General features: G+C 33.4%; 1 protein-coding gene across 1 annotated transcript in view; it reads right to left on the bottom strand.

Annotated features, from left to right (window-relative positions):
- LOC124541847 (tau-tubulin kinase homolog Asator) overlaps positions 1-4,630 on the bottom strand; it is a 98,973-nt gene extending 94,343 nt beyond the window's left edge. The window contains exon 1 of the mRNA XM_047119756.1: positions 4,229-4,630. The gene's annotated coding sequence lies outside the window, so the exon portion shown is untranslated. The remainder of the gene's footprint in view (positions 1-4,228) is intronic.
- Positions 4,631-6,000: the final 1,370 nt, after the last annotated feature.

Below are 6,000 nucleotides of genomic sequence, written 5' to 3' on the forward strand. Positions count from 1 at the left end.
CATAGCATCTTAGTTCCCAAGGTTGGTGGCACATTGACGATGTAAGGAATAGTTAATATTTCTTAGAGCGTCATTGTCTGTGGGTGATGATGACCACTTACCATCATATGCTCGTATTTCATAAAATAAGAAAAAAAAATAATAATTTACTTGTGTACATAAACAAATGTGTGTTACACGGAAATAATCCAAGAGTAATAAGATACAACAATTTACCAGAAGTACAAAAATAACAAAGTGCATTGCACTAAAATTTGCGTTTTTGGAATAATGGCGTATCACATCTGTTTCCGAGTTCTTTCTCAAAAACTGGGACAGATATTTCTGTATTGACATTTAATGTACAACATATGTTTTTGTGGTTTGTTTTGGTTTGGGACAAAACGACGACGACCATACTCCGAGGTCCGGGTCCAATTCTATGTTGTCTTGGGTCTGGGTGTTTGTGCCGTCGTTGCTTCTGATTTTCCACAACACAAGTGCTTTAGCTATTTACATTGGGATCAGAGTAATGTATGTGATGTTGTCCAATGTAAAAAAAATAGTAATAATAGTAAGTAATTAATCATGATGAATGGATGTTAGTAAATGTTATAAATCGCACGTAGAGATAAATTCAAGATAAGATATGTATACATTAAAGAAAAAAGACCAAAAATTCGTCACAATTTGGATATGTATTTGTATTGCATTCATATTTATCAATAGTTATATCAATTTAATCTTTTAAAATGTTTGTATTGTTATAATCTGTTATATCATTATTATGATTATAGCGTTGTTCAATCTGTTCTACGGAAATCTAAATTCGACACATTCAGGTTTCCTCACGATGTTTTCCTTCACTGAACACGAGGTGATAAACATTGTCATTTAACAATACAAACCGCTTTGTGTCTGCGTTGTAAATCTGTAATATCTTCGAAAATATTTATGTAAATTACATTTTATAAAGAGTCATATTGATCTATATTTCTCGAAAGGTGTATTTAAGGTACTTTAATTAGACAAGGATTAATGTTATATTGCTTAAAGTAAGAAAATTATTTCTCGTAAAAAGTAAATAGGCCTCCTCTCCCATTAAGAAGAGGGTTTGGAACATATTCCACCGCGCTGTTCCAATGCGGGTTGGTTTAATGCACATGTGGCAGAATTTTAATGAAATTAGACACATGCAGGTTTCCTCGCGATGTTTTCCTTCACCGACGAGTACGAGATGAATAATACACAAATTAAGCACATATATATAGTGGTGCTTGCCTGGGTTTAAACCCGAAATCATCGGTTGAGATGAACGCGTTCTAACCACTAAGCCATCTCGGGTATAATGACATATTAAAGATTAAAAATTCTTCATTATAACATTTCTAGAGGTCTTTTGAAGATATAAGAATAAATATGAATATAGGTTTATTCCACAGCGTCGAGTCTGTCCCTACAGTCTATTATTACACGAAGATACGATCTGGAGTGTTTTTGCCAAACGTTCGCTCGTGTAACGATTAATTATGAACGGTTTTTCATCTTTTGATCTGTCTCTTTATTATAACAATTTTATTGTTTTATGTCTTGACATCTTAAATTATGTAAATATCTTTTATTTTACTGACTTTAACCTCTATAGTTATATTTATTACCCCTACGATAAGGGTGTGCCCTTCTTCTTCTTCGGGCCCCCATCCTGAGGGGGGGCCGCCAACAATTTATCTCACATCATCATCATCAGCCCATGTTTCACTGATGGACATAGGCCATAAATGCACGCCACTGTGGTTTTTCTCTCACACCTCGATTGTTTTGTATATTTTCAAAATTGCCATATTTGGAAGAAATAACTAAAATATTTATCAAAAGGATAGGTACGATAGTCGATATTAAAAGTAGAAAGCTATAGATGTTCTTCATAATAGCAAGGAATATATTATTGTTATAAGATCAGTTTTCTAACCGTTTATTTGAAACTAAACTTAATGCCTTGGTTATATTCAAATAATTTATTTATACTATTCGATAATGTGGTTGATAAAGATAGAATTATAGGAAGCAATAACATATTGTGAACTTAAAAAATGGAATAATTTAAAATTATATGCATTTGATTATTACCCGTACTGCATCTTTTTCGAAAAAGTGCTAAACTAATTGTCTATGCCTTAAATGAACTTGGAAATAATACCTTTCATCGTCTTTTTAAATGTCTTTGTTTTCATTTTTTTGTTGTTGTTTTTCATTAGGTTGTCTTTTTTTTCATCGTCATTTTGTGCGACTTAGAACTGTAAAAGATCTTACAGGTATTTCTTTACAGATAAATTGATACGACTTATAACATGTTGGATTCAAAGATTATATTAAATATATATTTAAATAAATATTTGTGATAAAACTGGCAGCATGGAACATTACTTGTAAGATATGACGAGAGCGGTAATGAAGTGGTTCCGAGACATGAATCTGATGATTCTGAGTTCAAACTCGGCGTGTAACAAGCAATACTAAATCTTCACGTGAATGATTGGTATTTATAGTATATCTCGTGCTTGGTGATGATAGAGACCATGATGAGGTGGATCTGTAACTTGTATCCACTACCCCGCTAGAGCACTATCGAGTCAGCTCCGAAAGCTTGTTTGTTGTTGTCAAAAGGGAAGATCTTTGCCTTTCGGTACTACGATGGTACAGTTTAGAAAGTTGAAGTAGTCCAAAAATCGACGTTAATAGTATAACAACGCCTTATCTTCTCCACAGGTGATAGGTGGGCTGGTTTAGTTCTTGTCTAGGGGATCGGAATTGTGATTCAACGGGGAAATCCTGCTAGTATTCTTGATACCGTTCTACGCAGTCAAGATTTATGTCGAAACTATTTTTTAATTCATTTTAGTATACAGTTAGCTATTCTATTGAAGACATTAACTCACCGACAAATGATTGTCTCAGTGAAGTACAAAGACAATTGCAAGAAAGGGCATTGAACCCGTCCATCAAACAGATTGTGTTGTGTTCTTGTAAACGATACATTGCTGTATCTTTGGTACAATCTGTATTGCATATTATCTGTGCCCCGTAATATTATAAAACCTAAACAAAATTTGTCCAAAAATAAACCCTAGTGGAACTCCTTAAATTATTCTGATTATGACAATTTGACTTCATTAAATGTGAAACTTTATCAATTTTTAAAGATTATGAAAATAAACAAAACAAATCTTTATATGTATGTATATAGTGTCTATTATTTAATCATCTCAATCAATATTATATGTGATATACATTATCGAATGCTTTGCAGAAATTCACAACAAATTTACAAATCTTCTTAATCAAATACATCCTGTACGTAACAAGTAATTTGGCAAGATTGGTTGAAATCAAATTTATTTTTGTTTATTTCGTTCTGCATAGTTTAATTTATGACCCGAGCGAGTTATTTTGTTTCGTATTTTTCATTTATAAACTCTGGATATAGTAGTTTCTGTTTGTATATAATCATTACTGTTTTTGTTTGGTAACTTCACTTATAGTTATTAAATGATTCAAGCGTACTTGTAAAAGCAATAATAAATATATATACTGTTTGGATAAGTTTGTTATATTTTGATTTTGGTATATAAATGCTAAATATTAAATAAATTTCAAAAAATCTAAGCTTTTTTGTCTTTCAACGTCACAAGATCAGTTATATTGAAATATTATATTTGCAACAAACTCTTAACAGTATTTTTGTTAAAGACAAAATGGATGTTGTAAATAATTTCGGCTGCCAACGTTCGAAAATAGTCTGCAAGTGTTTTATTCCATAATCTTGTTATGTTTTCTTAAATTTTTCAAAACATCGTTTTCAATAGTTATTTATGCGTTGAACTGTATGGCAACAAAAGTAATAATTGATAATATATCTCGTTAAAAAGCTACTGTTAATTAAACAAAGTAATTTCACAGCTAACTTTAATGACAAAGCACTTTGGGCAAAATGCACAGATTTTATACAGATATAACGTAGAGTTAAAATATACTATCACCAACAAAGAAACATCGAAATTTATTAAAATTAATTATATTTGATAAATGGCGTTTGAAATTTAGTATCACAGATAAAATAAATATTTCTAACGAACTTTTATGTCACGAAAAACATCTAAAAATGACTTTCGAATTCTTTATCCAACGAATATTGCACACGTCACTAAAATTAAGCGCCAAACGTGAAAATTCATAAAACATACTCACTTACCCGTTCAAAATCATTGTCCACACACAAATACACTATATTAACTATTTCTAGAACTTCACTGTGAAATATCGTCTATTTATAAAATGGCGGCCGGTCCGCCCGGAGTCCCGCTAACGTCTGAGTAAGTTTTATGATCTCGCGAAAGTAAATCGGGATTGGGGAAATATAAAATTACTCGTGGGATAGTGATGTGAAGACCACGCGAGGCCCAAACAAAATATTACTGAACATAAAACGATACAACGAGTCTTCTGTTCGATGAACTGACAATTTTGTTCTTCTTCATCTGTTTTTTTATTTAAATTCAGATTTTTTTATGTCATAGGTTAGTGGTCGACCATATGGGTGACCTGATGGTGGTCACCACCGCTCATAGACCATTGCACTGTAAGAAATATTAACCATTTCTTACATCCATTAGCATCAACCTTGGGAACTAAGATCAATTGTGCTTGTAGTTACACTGGCTCATTCTCCTTCAAACCGGATCACAACAATACTGAGAACTGTTATTGGTAGAATATATGATGAGTGGGTGGTACCTACCCAGAGGGGCTTGCGCAAAGCCCTACCACCAAGTGATTGTGAGAGAATAATTGTTCAGAGATTTAAAAACTTCGTATTTTACTAAAAACAGCAAACTCATTGCTATTTTAGAGTTGTTGCACTCTTTTGTAACTCCATATTGTACTGGTTCTTTGCAGCTTATGAGGAGTTTCACAGGGTACGGTTTTGGGTCCTTTTGACTAAAAAGTGATGAACATAAGTTTTTTATTGACTTAACACTACATTTTCCATAGTTTATGAACAGTATTAAGAAAAGTTATTAAGCCATTTGTTTTTCATTGACGCTCCTGGGTGGTACCGCTCCATATGGCGTGATGGTAAAGGGTATGGTGCTCTCCAATACGGTTACGAAGGTCCACGGTGATCTCTGCTTCCTTGTATGTATTTTGTGCTTATACTATGTAAATTGCTATATATTAATAAAAATTGGGTTCTTTCATATGGCAGTCGAGTTAGCCCAGTGCTTAGAACGCATGCATCTTAACCGATGATTGCGGGTTCAGACCCAGGCAAGCACTGCTGATTCATGTGCTTAATTTGCCTTTATAATTCATCTCGTGCTCAGCGGTGAAGGAAAACAGCGAGGAAACCTGCATGTGACAAATTTCATAGAAATTCTGCCACATGTGTATTCCACCAACCCGCATTGGAACAGCGTGGTGGAACATGTTACAAACCTTCTCCTCAAAGGGAGAGGAGACTTTTTTCATTTAGATATTACAAAAAATCGTTTTCTCATTTATTTTTATCAATATTTATTTAATTATAACAAACTCTAAATCAAACTATAGTTTACTCATGAAGATGAAGATTCTATCGAGATCTTGTAATCTTGTAAAATAGCAACTTTTAAGTCGGTGGTAGGGCTGTGTTTAATACGACCCGGGTCCTCAGATATTCTACCACTAAACAGTAATACTTAGTATTAATATAAATATAATAAATATGAGACAACATCACATACATTACTCTGATCCCATTGTAAGTAGCTGAAGCATTTGTGTTATGGAAATCAGAAGTAACGACGGTACCACATACACCCAGACCCAAGACAACATAGAAAACTAATGGTAATCTACATTGACTCGGCCGGGAATCGAACCCGGGATCTCTGAGTAGCGTACCCATGAAGACCGGTGTACACACCACACGACCATGGATGTCGTCAGTATTGTTGTGATTAATTTGACAAAAGAAAAGACCGG

This window comes from Vanessa cardui, chromosome 29 (assembly GCF_905220365.1).
Source record: "Vanessa cardui chromosome 29, ilVanCard2.1, whole genome shotgun sequence".
Taxonomy (NCBI): Eukaryota; Metazoa; Arthropoda; class Insecta; order Lepidoptera; family Nymphalidae; genus Vanessa; species Vanessa cardui.